The sequence below is a fragment of the Corylus avellana genome, chromosome 4 (assembly GCF_965113065.1).
Source record: "Corylus avellana chromosome 4, dhCorAvel1.hap1.2, whole genome shotgun sequence".
NCBI classification, from domain to species: Eukaryota; Viridiplantae; Streptophyta; class Magnoliopsida; order Fagales; family Betulaceae; genus Corylus; species Corylus avellana.
Genome location: NC_142493.1, coordinates 12104669 through 12122037, shown reverse-complemented (window position 1 = coordinate 12122037; position 17369 = coordinate 12104669). Strand labels below are relative to the sequence as shown.

The 17369-nt window shown below is 33.6% G+C and overlaps 1 non-coding gene across 1 annotated transcript; it reads left to right on the top strand.

Moving 5' to 3' along the window:
- The first annotated feature begins 73 nt into the window (after window positions 1-73).
- LOC132180148 (small nucleolar RNA R71) lies at window positions 74-181 on the top strand. Its single transcript, XR_009440042.2, has one exon. It is a non-coding gene; the product is annotated as a small nucleolar RNA R71 (small nucleolar RNA).
- The last annotated feature ends 17188 nt before the right edge of the window (window positions 182-17369 follow it).

The window sequence follows — 17369 nt, the reverse complement described above, 5'->3', positions numbered from 1 at the left end:
AGCTAAATCTACAAGACTCTTGTTAGGATCTTTTAAACCTTCATAGAATGCCAATACCTGATCGTCTTGAGATAAATTGTGATGTGGGCATCTAAGAAGTAACTCATTAAAGTGCTCCCATGCCTCGAAGAAAAGGTCTCCGTCTTTTTGTTGGAAAGTCAGAATTTCCTTTCTCAATTGCCTTGTCTTTTGGGTTGGGAAACTTCTTTAAGAACTTTGTGGCCATCTCATCCCAGTTATGAATAGAACCTGTGTCCAAATAATTGTACCATATCTTAGCATTATCATTTAAAGAAAAAGGAAAGAGGATTAACCTGATTCCTTCTGGAGTTAAACCCTGGACATTTTGAGTCCAGCAGAGATCACAGAATTCTCGAATATGCCAATATGGGTCCTTTGTAGGTGTGGCTTTCTAGTGTGGACCCGTATTGAGTAGCTGCAGAGATAAATTGTAACTGCTCTACACAATGGGCTGGAAATTAATGCATGATAGCTGGTCGAGGATTTAGGGACTGAATGAATTTTTTATAGGTCTTCACACCGGAGGTGTATTGTCTCTCAACATGATTAAAACAAAAAGTAAAATAAATAACAAAACAAAAATAAAAACAAAAATAAAAATAAAAATAAAAGGAACTACTTTTCCCTAGCATGAAGTGTACTGACCGAGTGCGCTCGATCGTACTCGAGCAGATGTGTGTGGCTGCGCTCATACGCCCAAAGGCACACTGGCAGGAATGCGATCGAGCACATGGCTAGGTGTGCTCGATCGTACTCGTGCAGAATAGAAAAACATAAACTAAATAAAGAAAAACATAAAAGAACATGGCAGTTTCAACGCCCTGCAGTAGTACGCTCGATCGCACCGCTGCAAAACGAGACTGCACGTACGAAAACAGAAAGCAAAATTAAAATTAACACAAAATAAAATTCAAACAAAATAGAATTAACTAGGGGAAAAAAAATTCTAAACAAAATCAAACAATACCCAGCAACGGCGCCAAAAACTTGTTATGATAAATACGACCTAAATTAATCGATAATATTTGCAACGTTTTAACTCGCAAGTGCAGAAGATCAAAATAATAGTATAGGGCGCAAGTACGAGATCATTCTCACGAGGATTGTTGATTTTGCTTAGAATTGATTTTCTAAATTTAAAATACCAAAATTGTCACGAAATTGATATTATGAAAAGAGATAAAGATAAATGAAAGCATTAGGGATTCGATATCCACCACAAATCAGACTAATTAAGATAACAATATTCCAATGCACCAATCATACCAGTATATTTAATGTTTGCCAACTTAAGGACATGGGTGTCTACTCCTTAAGCTATTGATCTCCCTAAGCAACGAAGTAGGCATGAGTGTCTGCCCTAATTCATTTCTTTCTCAAAAGATTTAGCATGGGTGGATGGAGTTGGATGAGAGATTGACATGAGAAGAAAAAAAATAGTATTTATGACAATTAAATTGGTATTTGGAAGTTAAGACATCTAAATACGCGCATGATTAGATGTTTTCCTCAATATATCATTTTTCTTTTTCAAATGTCAACACATTTTTTTTCCTCTAAATTGGGACTCACAATAATTAACTTTTCGAATTGCCGCAATTTTAGGAGCTAAATTGAGAGAGTCCAAATAGAACTCACCTACCCGAGTTGGTGACTAAGGCCCAAAATGTTTTTGGACAAGTAAATCTCATATCGACTCTCTCACATTAACTGTCTAAATTGGTAGCGATTTCGATAACTAATTTGTTGACCATCCATATCTTTTCTTTCCATTTTCTCTTTCTTTGTAAGATGTAAAACCAAAGATCTATTCCAACTCTATCTCACCTTTTTAGTTCTTGAAATAATGCCACTTAAAAGTACACTCAAATTTAAATAAACACAAGAGGAAATGTTTTTTCACTTAAATTAGCTTGAAACACATTCTTAAAACACTCATTTGTTTTAAAAAAAATTGATTATTTAAGAGAATATACAGTGGAAAGCTAGAACAAAAAGGTGTATGGTCAACCACGTATCGGAATAGGATTCTCCCAATTTTAAGTATAAGGTCATGATTTAATGTTGTTGCATCTAACAACATAGATGATATCATATAATTTACATTTTTTGAATAATGTACGAACTTCTTTATCTGAGGATATGATTTGCACCATTAGATACAACATTAAATTCTGGCCAAAAAAGAACTCTTCGAAGTTCCTTGTTCACACGGATGGGGTTTATAAGTTAAATATAGTTGGAAAATATATGAGGGCGACACAGAGAGAGCAGGAGAGAGAGAGAGAGAGAGAGAGAGAGAAAGAGAAAGAAGGAGAGAGAGAGAGTACCTTGAGCACAACATAATTGATCTGTGCAAGAACAACTGGCACAAGGTGGGTATCGAAGCATGTAGCTGCATTAGGATTTGTCCCGGTTTCTTAAGAAGTAGAGGAACCTACCACGATATATAAATATATGTTATTCAGCATTTAAAAGGATGACTTTAAAATGCAACTAATATTGACAATATCGGGAATCACATAAAATTGCTTCCCACACTTAACAAAAAGTAAAGGATTCTTCTAAAAACCATAACTATCTTGCCATATAGTTTGCATGTTCTCTTATGAGTTCTCTAACGTTTAGATGATTACTTTGAATATTATTATATGAGTAACGCTAGGTACCACAAAACCACTTACAAATCTCTCACAGATGTTAAATTAGAGAAAGAAATATAAAATTTTCAAGCAAATATTTTATGATATAAATGGGAAAACTAACTTTAATATAACTTATACTATGAATGTTTGACATGCTTTTGCATGCCAATAACACATTATTTATAAGTTTCAATATATGTAAAGTAGATTTAAGAAGTTACCACAAGTGTCAAAGAGGGCAATTAATAAGAGAAAGAAATGAAGGGACTTGTGTAAAAGATATTTTTATGAGGATTTTGACAACTCGTTTATAGATTTTGCTATATTTGAAAAGCTATTTTTGAGAGAAAAAACTAGAAGAGGTTTGGAGTTGTTGTGAAACTTCGATAAAGAGGTAGATATGCTGAAACAATACTGATTATTTGTGAGGAGAATAGAAAAAGTATGTTTGATAAAAAATATTTTTCTATGTTGTCGGGAAGAAATTTTTATTTCTGATGTATGTTCAATTGTACAATAAAATTTCTATTTATAATTAAATAAGGCACTAAAAGAAAGGAAATACAATAATTACCAGATAACATAAAATCAGTATATTTACAATAATGAATACCATTGCAAATATTGCCATAATATGTTGAGAATATGAACTTGTTTTTAATTTATTGTACTTGTAATTACTTTTTCATGTTTCTACTACAACTATAAAACAAATATTTCCAGCTGTGAATATTGTCCAAACTAAGTTTCATAATAAAATTGAAGACTAGTTTTTGACTGATTCTTTGACTTTGTACATCAAAAGAGAAATTATTGCAAATTTTAGTATAAATTTAGTCACATGGTTTTCAGGATATAGGACAATGACGGGTCCAATTTTGATAGGTATTTAAAGTGAATTTTGAAATATATTATGAAGTAATTACTTGTATCTTTTCCTTTGTTTAATTTTTTGTTAGCAATGAATTGATACTAATTTTTTTTTTTTTTGTATTAATTTAACACTCAATTTTAATATATTTCTCATTCATACTTTCACCCTCATATCCAAAAATATTTTTCATTTATGCTTTGCCTCTACCCATAAGATTTTCTATCTCCGTCCCTGCTTGGTAAAAGGCATGGACTCCATGTCTCCTTGTGGCTTTGCCTTTAGATGTATATGTATATATCTAATTTATCCAACATCCATATTAAATATACTTTGGCAAATAACATTAGAAAAATCATATACCTTTTTTCTTCTCCTTCCAAGTTGCTGATCACAAGCAAAATAATAATACCTAGTATTTATTTGTTTCAAACTTAATTACAAAATGTAGTCTCGACCAACTATAGGTACCAAACAATATTGTCGTTGTGATCAAGGACAAGGTATACATGATTGCAACAGAAATCTATAAGTCCTACCAAGCCTGGAGGTAGGACTACTATTTTTACCATAGGGTTGTCCATTTGTATCACCGCCTTGGCTTGCTGCTCATTCTTACCAACCAATTCAGGCCATCAAAATTTGTGACATAAAATAATTGAATTAGCATCAGTATAGAACTAGGATGAAAATTATTCTTTCCTAAAACATCACCCTTCAATACAATTCCCTACAAAATGATAATTAATTTTTGTCTTGCCTAGAAGAAGTTCTTTGAGCGTTAACATTTGTTCAAGAAAAAGGTGACAAGAAGAAGAAGAAGAAGAAAAAGAAGTTCAAAAGCATACACAATGATCATAGAGAACTGCTCTTTAGTAAACTGTTATACAACTGCCAAATAACTGTAATGATATGGTAGTGAAAATCAGTCATTAATTTTTATATTTTTTCTGAAGTTAAAATTTTTACTACCATGTTATCAAGTTATATGTCAGTCGTATAACAATCTACAAAATAACATTACTCGTAATTAGCAAAACAATAACTGCAATAATTAAATTAGACTTAAGCTATAGGAAACAAGGAATATGACCTAGCATTTTGTTATTTAGACTCTAATAAGAAGGGAAAATAAATGAGGAAATAATTAAGGAGACCTACTATTTTTTTAACACTTATCCATCTCGGGTCCAACTTATTTTTAAGTCTACCATTAGATCTGTAGGACCTACATGTGCGTCTTACAAATTTAATGGTATATTTGAAAAAAATGTGAATGGACTTGAATGAAAGATTGACAAGAGAAGATAAAAAATAGTATTTATGACAATTAAATTGGCACTTGGAAGTTAAGAAATCTAAATAGGAGCACGATTATATTTTTTTTTTAGTATTTATTTTTCTTTTTCAAATGTCAACATTTTTTTTTTTTTTTCAAATTGGGATTCACAATAATTAACTTTTCGATTTGCCGCAATTTTAGCAGCTAAATTGAGAGAGCCCAAATAGAACTCACCTTCCCTTTTTTTTTGACTAAGGCCGAAATTCTTTTTGGACGAGCAAATCTCATATCAACTCTCTCACATTAATTGTTTAAATTGGTAGCGATTTCGATAACTAATTTATTGCACATCCATATCTTTTCTTTTCATTTTCTCTTTCTTTGTAAGGTTTAAACCCAAAGATCTATTCCAACTCCATCTCACCTTTTTAGTACTTGAAATAATGACAATTAAAAGTACACTCAAGTTGAAATAAACACAAGAGGAAATGTTTTTTTCACTTAAATTAGCTTGGAACATATCCTTAAAATACTCATTCTTAAAACACGACATAGATGATATCATATCGTTTAAATTTTTTGAATAACGTGCTAACATTATTTATCAGGTGAAATCAATTACACCATTAGATGCAACATAAATTCCGGCAAAAAAATACCTCTTGGTAGTTCCTTATCCGCACGGATGGGGTTTATAAGTTAAATATAGCTGGAAAATAAATCAGGGATGACACATAGAGGGAGAGAGAGAGAGAGAGAGAGAGAGAGAGGGAGAGTACCTTGGGCACAACATAATCGATATGTGCAAGAACCACTGACACAAGGTGGGTAACGAGGCCATGTTGGTACATAACGGTTTGTCCGATTTCTTCAGATGTAGAGAACCTACCATGATATATAAGTATATGTTACTGACCATTTAAAAGGATGACTTTAAAAGGCAACAAATATTGACATCATTCCCTGTAAATAAATGGAATCATATAAAATTGCTTCCCTCACTTAACGAAAAATAAAGGATTCTTCTAAAACCATAACTACCTTACCATTTAGTTTGCATGTTCTCTTATGAGTTTCCTTATACTTAAGTAGCTAGGCTTCTTTGCTTTCAATTTAATTGACAATCAATTATCAATGGGTTCCTTAGCTTTCTCTAAGGTTTAGATGACTACTTCAAATATTATTATATGAGTAACGTTAGGTACCACAAAAAGCACTTACAAATGTCTCACAAATGTTTGATTAACAAGATAGATTCAACGTGACAATGATGTTAAATTTTAGAAAAAAAAATATAAACTTTTCAAGCGAATATTTTATGATATAAATGGGTAAACTAACTTTAATATAACTTATATGTTATATGTTTGACATGGGTTCACATGCCAATAACACATTTTTTATAAGTTTAAATATATACATATATAAAGTAGATTTAAGAAGTTACCACAAGTGACATAGAGAGCAAGTAGAAAGAGGGCCAAAATGGACAAGATCTTCATGACTAAGTGTACTTTTTGAGTGTTTGAAAGAAAATTAATGAGAAAGAACAGGACTTGTGTAAACGATATTTATATGAGGATTTTGACAACTCGTTTATTGATTTTGCTATATTTGAAAAGCTTTTTTTGAGAGAAAAAACTAGAAGGGGTTTTGAGTTGTTGTCAAACTTCAACAAATAGGTAAATATGTTGAAACAATACTTATTATTTGCGTGGAAAATAGAAAAAGTATGTTAGATAAAACTGATGTTTCTATGTTGTAGAAAAAGACAAAAGTAAGATAATTTTAGAGAAGAAATTTGTGTTCAATTATACAATGAAATGACCTATTTATAGTTGAATAAGGCCCTTAAAGAAAGGAAATACAACAATTACAAAATCAGCATATTTACAATAATGAATACCATAGCAAATATTGCCATAATATGTTGAGAATATGAACTTGTTTTTAATTTATTGTACTTGTTACTAATTTTACTGTTTCTTCCGCAACTATATAACTAATATTTTCAGCCTTGAACATTGTCAAAACTAAGCTTCATAATAAAATTGAAGATTAGTTTTTGACTGATTCTTTGATGTCGTCCATAAAAAGAGAAATTGCTCTAAATTTTGCCACATGATTTTCAGGATCTAAGAGAACAATGGGTCCTATTTTGATAAGTATTTAAAGGGAATTTTGAAATATATTATGAAGTAATCATTTGTATCTTTTCCTTTGTTTATTTTTCTTTTTTAAACAATGAATTGATACTAATTTTATTTTGTATTAATTTAACCTTCAATTTTTATATATTTCTCATTCATACTTTTGCCCTCATATCCTAAAATATTTTTCATTTATGATTTGCCTCTACCCATAAGACTTTCTGGCTCCGTCCCTGCTTTGTGAAAGGCATGGCCTCCATGTCTCCTTATGGCTTTGCGTTTATAAGTATATGTATATATCTAATTTATCCAACGTCCATATTAAATATACTTTGGCAAATAACATTAGAAAAATCATATACCTTTTTGCTTCTCCTTTCAAATTGCAGATAAAAGCAAAATAATGGTACTTAGTATTTATTTGTTTCAAACTTCATTACAAAATGTAGTCTCAGCCAACTACAGGTATTGAAACGATATTGTGATTGCGATCAAGGACAAGGTATACACGATTGCAACAGAAATCTGCAAGTCCTACCCAGCCTGGAGGTAGGACTACTGCTTTTACCATTGGGTTATCCTTTTGTATCACCGCCTTGGCTTGCTGCTCATTCTTTCCAACCAATTCAGGCCATCGAAATTTGTGACCTACAAAAATTGAATTAGCATCAGTATAGAACTAGGATCAAAATTATTCTTTCCGAAAACATCACGCTTCAATACAATTCCCTGGAAAATGATAATTAATTTCTATCTTTCTTAGAAGAAGTTCTCTAAGCATTAACATTTATTTAAGCGAAAGGGAAGAAGAAGAAGAAGAAGAAGAAGAAATTCAAAAGCGTACACAATGATCATAGAGAAATAAGCTTTAGTAGACTGTTATACAGCTGCCAAATATCTGGCATGATGGGGTACTGAAAATTAGTCATTAATTTTTATATTTTTTTTAAGTTAAGATTTTTACTACCACGTTTTCAAGTTATATGTCAGTCGTATAACAATCTATTAAATGACATTACTTGTAATAAGCATAACAACAAGTACAACAGTTAAATTAGACTTAAGCTATTGGAAACGAGGAATATAACCTAGCATTTCATTATTTAGATTCTCATACGAAGGGAAAATAAATGAAGAAATAATCAAGGAGACCTGCTATTTTTCCTAACTCTTATCCATCTCGGGTACAAATTATTTTTAAGCCTACCCTTAGATTTGTAGGACCTACAGTGGGTCCTACAAATTTAATAGTATATTTGAAAGAAATGTGAATGGACTTGGATGAGAGATTGACTAGAGAAGATAAAAATTAGTATTTATGACAATTAAATTGGTATTTGGAAGTTAAGAAATCTAAATAGGAGCATGATTAAATCTTTTTCTTAGTATTTCATTTTTCTTTTTCAAATGTCAACACATTTTTTTTTTTTTCTAAATTTTGATTCACAATAATTAACTTTTCGAATTGCTGCAATTTTAGCAGCTAAATTGAAAGAGCCCAAAAAGAACTCAACTGCCCATGTTTGTGACTAAGACCCAAATTATTTTTCGACGAGTAAATCTCATATCGACTCTCTCACATTAACTGTCCAAATTGGTACCTATTTCAATAACTAATTTATTGCACATCTATATCTTTCCTTTTCATTTTCGATTTCTTTGTAAGATTTAAACCCAAAGATCTATTCGAACACCATCTCACCTTTTTAGTACTTGAAATAATGACACTTAAAAGTACATTCAAATTTAAATAAACATGAGAGGAAATGTTTTTTACTTAAATTAGCTTGAAACTTATTCTTAAAATACTCATTCTTAAAACACGACATAGATGATATCATACGCTTTAATTTTTTGAATAACGTGCTAACATATTTATCAGGTGAAATCATTTACACCATTAGATACTATGTTAAATTCCAGCCAAAAAATAACTCTTGGAAGTTCCTTGTCCGCACGGATGGAGTTTATAAGTTAAATAGAGCTGGAAAATAAATGATTTATGACACGTAGATGGGGAGAGAGAGAGAGAGAGAGAGAGAGAAAGAAAGAGAGAGAGGGAGAGAGGGAGAGTACCTTGGGCACAACATAATCGATCTGTGCAAGAACCACTGGCACAAGGTGGGTAACGAGGCCATGTAGGTACATAACGGTTTGTCCCAATTTCTTCAGAAGTAGAGGAACCTACCATGATATATAAATATATGTTACTGACCATTTAAAAGGATGACTTTAAAATGCAACAAATATTGACATTATTCCTTCTAAATAAAAGGAATCATATAAAATTGCTTCCCTCACATAACTAAAAATAAAGGATTCTTCTAAAACCATAACTATCTTGCCATATAGTTTGCATGTTCTCTTATGAGTTTTTTTTATACTTAAGTGGCTGGGCTCCTTTGCTTTAAATTTAATTGACAATCAATTATCAATGGGTTCCTTAGCTTTCTCTAACGTTTAGATGATTACTTTGAATATTATTATATGAGTAACGTTAGGTACGACAAAACCACTTACAAATGTATGATTAACAAGACAAATTCAATGTATTAAAGATGTTAAATTTTAGAAACAAATATAAACTTTTCAAGCAAATATTTTATGATATAAATGGGAAAACTAACTTTAATATAACTTATACGTTGAATGTTTGACATGGTTTCGTATGCCAATAACACATTATTTATAAATTTAAATATATGTAAAGTAGATTTAAGAAGTTACCACAAGTGACAAAGAGAGCAAGTAGAAAGAGGGCCAAAATGGACAAGATCTTCATGACTGAGTGTACTTTTTGAGTGTTAGAAAGAAAATTAATGAGAAAGAACAAGACTTGTGTAAACGATATTTATATGTGGATTTTGACAACTCATTTATTGATTTTGCTATATTTGAAAAGCTATTTTTGAGAGAAAAAACTAGAAGGGGTTTTGAGTTGTTGTCAAACTTCAACAAATAGGTAAATATGTTGAAACAATACTTATTATTTGTGTGGAAAATATAAAAAGTATGTTAGATAAAACTGATGTTTCTATGTTGTAGAAAAAGACAAAAGTAAGATAATTTTAGAGAAAAAATTTGTATTACTAATGTATGTTCAATTGTATATTAAAATGAATTATTTACAGTTGAATAAGACCCTAAAAGAAAGGAAATACAATAATTACAAAATCACATAAAATCAGCATATTTCAATAATAAATACCATAACAAATATTGCCATAATATTTGGTATGTTTTAACTTGCAAGTGCACAAGATCGAAATAATAGTATAGGGTCCAACTACAAGACCATTCCCACGAGGATTGTTGATTTTGCTTAGAATTGATTTTCTAAATTTGAAATACCAAAATTGTCACGAAATTGATATTATGAAAAAAGATAATGATAAATGAAAGCGTTAGGGATTTGATATCCACCACTAATTAGACTAATTAAGATAACAGTATGTCAATGCACCAATCATACTAGTATATTTAATGTTTACCAACCTAAAGGCATGGGTGTCTTCTCATTAAGTTATTGATCTCCCTAAGCAATGAATTTGGCATGGGTGTCTACTCTAATTCTTTTCTTTCTCAAAGGATTTAGCATGGGTATCTACTAAGTTGTTCTATAAAAAGGCATAAATATGTGGAAATCAACAAACACATGGAGCCTAGGGCATGGGTGTCTACTCCCGATTTTCCATGTTAATTATCCCAAGAACCAACAAAGGTATCTTTTGTCACTCTATTAAGCCCAGGACTCAGTTATCCAATTGACTTAAATAAGTAATCCATACCACATGCATATGTTGATTAGGCACATTCATATGAGGAATTCAATTAAGTAGGAAATAATCAATTTAAATATATCAAAATATGATTGTAGCAAAGGCGCCAATATTAAGATCCTAAAAAGACATGATTAGGGCTTCAATCTAGCCCCTAACTAAAATTTAGTTACACATAATTAAAATAAAGACTAAAAATAAAAGGGAAAGAATAAACCGAAAAGCTTCTAGAAATAGCCTCCAAATTCCTTCTCTGAAGTTGTGTCTGGAATTCTGTGTGAAATTGTGAGGCTTAGAGGTCTATTTATGGGCTGAGAAAAACCTTAGAAGCCCTGGGAATCCTATAAAAATCGGACTTCAATCTCTTAGTCAAATAAGGAAGCAATCCAAGTTCATATCGGAATAGGATTTGCCAAGATTTGCGTTCTTACATTGCGAGACAATTTTGGTATAGCAAACGTCCAAATTAGGAAAATCCTATTTCACAATGATTTGTAGTATTTTGAGTTAGTTTTCCAACGCTATTAGAATCACCTCAATCCAATACATGAGAAGAAAGTTTTAGTCAAAATATTGAGACGTGTGCAGAATCCAAATTTGAATCAAATCCGATTTTGACACTAATTAGAGAAATTCCGATTTAATCCTTTCCTTGATTTGATTAAATTTAACCATATCATCATGTCTTCTCAAAGTGTCCTTTAAGCCCAAAACTTTTCATAAATGTTTCATTTTCTTGAATGTTGTTACCGTCCACAATAATTGATGAACAATATAGAATTGAAAAGAGAGAGAGATTAAGAGAGAGAGTCGATGCACAGATTTAACGTAGTTCGGCAATTTTTCTAAGTCCAAAGAGAGGTGGCTGTATCTTTTTACTCTTAATGATTCAGGGTTACATTATACATATATATAGTTAAAACCCTAAACCCTACTTGTACAGACGTATTAAGGAAATCCCCAAAATACCCCGTATCGATGCACGAAGTGTGGATCTTCTCAGGTAACAATTCACCTATAGCAACCAATTCCTTGATCTTGTGAAACCTCACATGAATGTGCTTAGTTCTCGCATGATACACTTGGTTCTTTGCCAAATAAATGGTACTTTGGGCTGTCACAATAAAATGAAACTTCACCTTGCTAAATACCTAGCTCCTTGACTAATCCTGTGAGACACAAAGCTTCCTTTGCAGCTTCAACCGCCACCATGTACTCTACCTCAGTCGTGGACATTGCAACCGTGGACTGGATCATAGACTTCCAACATATGGGTCTTCCTACACGAGTGAACACATAGCCCGTGATCGATCTCCTAGCATCCAAGTCCCCTGCATAATCTGCATCCACATATCCCACAACTAACAAATCCCTATTCTGTCTAACAAAAGTGATGCCGTAGTCTGTAGTACCATTAAAGTATCTAAAAATCCATTTTACTGCATCCCAATGCCCAAATCCTTCACGTAAAATTCTCTACTCAACAAAAACTTCAGTTTGTTGACCTCCACTATACTCTTTGCTGCAATAAGCATATCATCCACGTACAGTAATAGAAAAATAAATGAGCCATCATCAAGGCTTCTCACATAAACACAATAATCATACTCACATATCATGTAGCCAATTCTGGTTATATAGGAGTCAAACCGCTTATGCCATTGCCTTGTAGACTGCTTCAGCCTATAAAGTGACTTCTTCAATTTACCGACTAGGTGCTCCTGTTCAGGTTGATTGAACCCCTTTGGTTACTACATGTAAATCTGCTCCTCCAAATCACATAGGAGAAAAGCTGTCTTCACATCCATCAACACCAATGCCCTGTCATAATGAGCTACCAACACCAATACTGCTATGATAGAAGTATGTCTGACCACTAGGGAAAAAATTTCCTTGTAATCAAAGCCTTTTTGCTGTGAATAACTCTTTGCTACTAGACGAGCCTTGAACTTATTTAGCCCTTTTTTCTGATACTACTTCCTTTTTCTTGTACACCCATTTACACCCTATTGCCCTCTTCCATTCTAGAAGCTCCACCAAATCCAACGTTTGGTTCTTATGCAGGGATTCCATCTCCTCCGCCATAGCACCCACCCATCTGTTCTTCTCTTGGCTGTTGACAGCCTCTTGAAAAGTAGTAGGATCTCCGCTGTTGATGACAAGAGCATAGGAAACCATGTCTTTATAACCGTACCTGACTGGTGGCCTGATAGTGCTTCTAGGTCTGTCTGTGGCTATACTGTGATGTTGGTCAATTCTTGAAGTAGAGGTCTCTATACATGGGGAAGTGTTCTTCTGCACGGGAGTCTCTAACTCCACCTACTGATCACTGCTACTGTTTTCTGGCGCCTACTGCTTTTCATCCTAGTACTCTTCAACATGGAATTTTCTTCAAATACCACATCTCTACTGATCACCGCCTTGTTTGCCTTTGAATCCCAAAACTTGTAACCGTTGACCCATTTCTCGTATCCGAGAAAGAAACAATATCTAGGCTTTGGATCAAGCTTCGATCTTTTTTCACTAGGTATGTGCACATAGGTTGGCCAACCAGATACTCTCAATCCAGAGTAATCTACCACATAACGTGTCCACACTCTTCTGCAACTTTCCCATCTAGTGCTACCCTCGGTGACCTGTTGATCAAGTAGAATGTCATACTTTCTGCATCTGCCCATAAAACCTTTGCAAGTCTAGCATTCAACCTGAGACATTCTGCTCTCTCTGCAATAGACCTATTCATCCTTTCCGCCACACATTTTTGCTGTGGTGTCTTGCGTACTGTAAAATGTCTCTTTATACCTGCTACTCACAGAAATCTTCGAACATGTCATTTGTGTACTCAGTGTCAATATCTATCCTCAGGCACTTAAACCACTCTATAGAAATCATCAATAGAGATCACGAAGTACATATGTCAGTGTACTCTGATTTGTGCAGCATGAAGTACACCCAAACCTTTCTAGAGAAATCATCAATAAAGATCACAAAGTACAGGTCCCCAAACATCATAATGAACATAGTCCAGAATGTCCTCTATCTTGTGTGTGGCTGTCTTGAATTGTACCCGATTTTGCTTCCCCAAAACACAGAACTTCCAAAAATTAAGTTTGCATATTTTGACACCCTTCAACAGATTTCTTATGAAGCTCCAACATGCCCCGCTCACTCATATGACCCAACCACATATGCCACAAAACACTACAATTAGACTCAGACTCCACAAAGGCGATTCCACCTACAACTGTATTTCCCAGCAGTTTATTGATATCTTTTGAACTTTTCTGTCCCTTCATCACTACCATCGCACCATTAGTCACCTTCATTACTCCACCTTTATATTTATAACCATAACCGTTTGAGTCTAAGGTGCCTAATGAAATCAAATTCTTTTCCACTTCTGGTACATGTCTAACATCACATAACGTTCTAATCAAACCATCAAACATCTTAATTCTAATAATACCTATACAGTAATTTTGCAATGTGCACCATTACCCATAGTAACTATACCAAAATTAACTAACCTGTAGGCGTCAAACCAATCTCTATTGAACATCACATGAAACAAACATGCTGAGTCCAGAATCCAAGAATCCATAGGATGCTCTGAATTAGATGCAATAGAAAGCATATCACCATTAGCATCATCTTAATTGTCTTCCACTACATTCGCAAATTTTGACGAGCCTTCTTTCTCATCCTCCTTATTCTTCTTCCAGTCCGAATAGTCCAACTTGATGTGCCCTTTCTTTCTGCACTTATAACAGTTGATGTCCTTCCTTCTCCTGGACTTTGACCGAGAATTGTTGCCCTTCGAATCACCCTTGTTACTGCTTCTACCACGCTCATAGTTACCCTTTACAACTAGCCCTTCCCCTTGAGAATTATGATCAATGCTTTTCTTCCTTAATTGAAAAGCCAACAGGGCTCTTGTAACGTCCGCTGACTCCAAGGACTCTTTCCCCCATTTTAGAGTTGAAGCCAGATTATCAAATGTAGGAGAAGTTGGGAGTGAATTCAACAAGATCAATGCCTTGTCTTTGTCTTCAAACTTCACTTCGACTCACTTTAGATCTCCGATTATCTGCAACACGTTGATGTGATGGCTCAGATTCGAGCCCTCAGCCATCTTCAAGCCGTACAACTGCTGCTTTAGATAACGCTTGTTCATCAATGACTTTGACATATACCAACTTTCCAATTTCAACCAAATTGCCGCCGGAGATTCTTCATCCATGACATGATACATCACATCATCTCCTAGGCCAAGCAGAATAGTAGCCACCGCTTTAGCCTCAAGTTCCTTCCAATCTATGTCTGCCATCATTTCTGGTTTCGTCCCATATAACGCCTTCACCATCCATTGTTGAACCAACAAGTCCTTGATACGTTTCTGTCATAACCCGAAATTACCGAATCCATTGAACTTCATCAAGTTGAACTTCGCAGAAGATGTACCAACCCCAGCCATCATAGGATTAGGCTTTGATACCAATTGTTGTTACCATGCACAATAATAGATGAACAATATAGCATTGAAAAGAGAGAGAAATTAAGAAAGAGTCGAAACACAGATTTAACAGGTTCGCCAATTTACCAACATCCACAGAGAGGCGGCTGTATGTTTTTTACTCTTAATGATTCAGGGTTACATCATACATATATATAAGAAAAACCCTCCCGCTCCGTGAACGTCGCAATAGCGACGTTCACTCCTCTCCCGTCTACTTGGCCTTCCATTGGTATTAATATGAGCCACCAGTTCCAACATTGAATATGTAATACCCCAAAATTTATACTTTAGAATAAAGGTGATATTAACATCAAGGATAAGGAGGATTTGCAATTTTATTAAAATTTACATGGAGTTAGACTTAATGTGAAAGATGATGGAAATTGCTAGTTAGACTTTTTACCTCTGTTGTAGGAATTGTGAGTTAGATGCAGATTCAAAATAAGGGCATGCAATGCCCGATAAGGGGACACAACACCAAAAACCCCAACATATTTTATTATAAATCTTTTGAAAAATGTTGGGGATTTTATAAATCATTCACACGATTTTCAATTGCACTTCCTTTCATATTTTAATGACAAGTTTTATTCTTTCATATGTCATTGTTTAAGAATTTTACGTGTTACAATTACCTTAGTTCATGGCATAGTATACAATTACAGATGTCCTTATAGATCATATGAAATATTATATGTGCATTCATGTTTATAAATGTTTAACCCGAGGCACAATTATAGTCACGATCGGTACCACTTAAGGTAGCATGGCAAGAACACTGAAGGACAGTTACGAGAAGGTGTGTGCTACTGGCAAGGTGGCCTTCACCAAGAGAAGTTCCCAACCTGGTAGCTCTCCCCTGTTACAACAGGATGAGCATATAGGTCCTTCGGGACAAGCCAACGTGCACCGCTCAAGGTAAATTTGTAGTGTCGAGTCAAAGGGTAAAACAATTATTTGAAAGAAAAGTAAAAGGAAATGCTTACTCATTTTGCAACTATCATGCTTATTTTGTTAATTATGTTATTCTGTATAAATTGTGATTGTGCATGATAGAGATTTTGATATAAAAATCTGCATAGCATGTTTTATAGCATCTTGGTGTTGTGGCTACTTATTGAGTTGTCGAACTCACCCCTTCTCCCTATACATCTTTTTTAGATTGCTCTATATATCGTAGTACTGAGGACATGGGTACCAATGGGCCTCTTAATTGTTAAAGATTCTGTTGCTGCTTTATGGACTAGCAGGAGGAGTAGCAGTAGCAGTGCTTGGGAGTCCATTCTATAGACTAGACGGCTTTGGATAAGCATAGATGATGTAACTTTATTGCTTATGAGATTATTGAATACTAGCACATTATGTGTTTGTGATTTTATATTGAGAGATTATAGTACTCTGGTGACATTATGTTTTTGTGGTGATCTTATAATAGGAGGATTTTTACTTTAAGAATATGTTACAATTGCTCTCAATCACTCTACCTTTAGAAATTGGGGTGTTTCAGAATATCCTATAAAAAGACAATAAAACAAAAGGGAAATAAAATTGCACAAACTAACAAAACTAAGGGATTAACAAATATAAATTAAGGGGCTAAAATATGGATGTTTTATCACTTATCACACCCCCAAACTTACATATTGCTCTTATCACACCCCCAAACTTACATATCGCTAGTCCTTAGCAGTACGAAACTAAAAACAAAATGAAAAACATAAAACAAAAAGAAAAATTCATCTTTCGTGGGATGTACTATTGCATTTAGCGTATTCAACAAGCCTTTTAAATCCCTAGACATTCCCTAAAGGACGAGTGAAGTCTCGTGAGGGTTTCCAAGAATGTTACCCACAAACATTATTGCATAGCTCATGCTATCCAAAAATTGAAGTATCACTCAAAATGAAGATTTTCATTCATTAGCAAGCTTAAAAAGTTAAATTCCATCTTCTCAATGAACTAAAATTTTAAAATCTAATCACTTAGAAAAGACAGGCTAAGGCATCACAAGTTCAAAATAGTGTATAATGAACTAGCACGTAAATATGAAGTTTCCAATTATTTCCAATGTGCAATGTCTCAATATCTCAAAGTTCATTGAAATC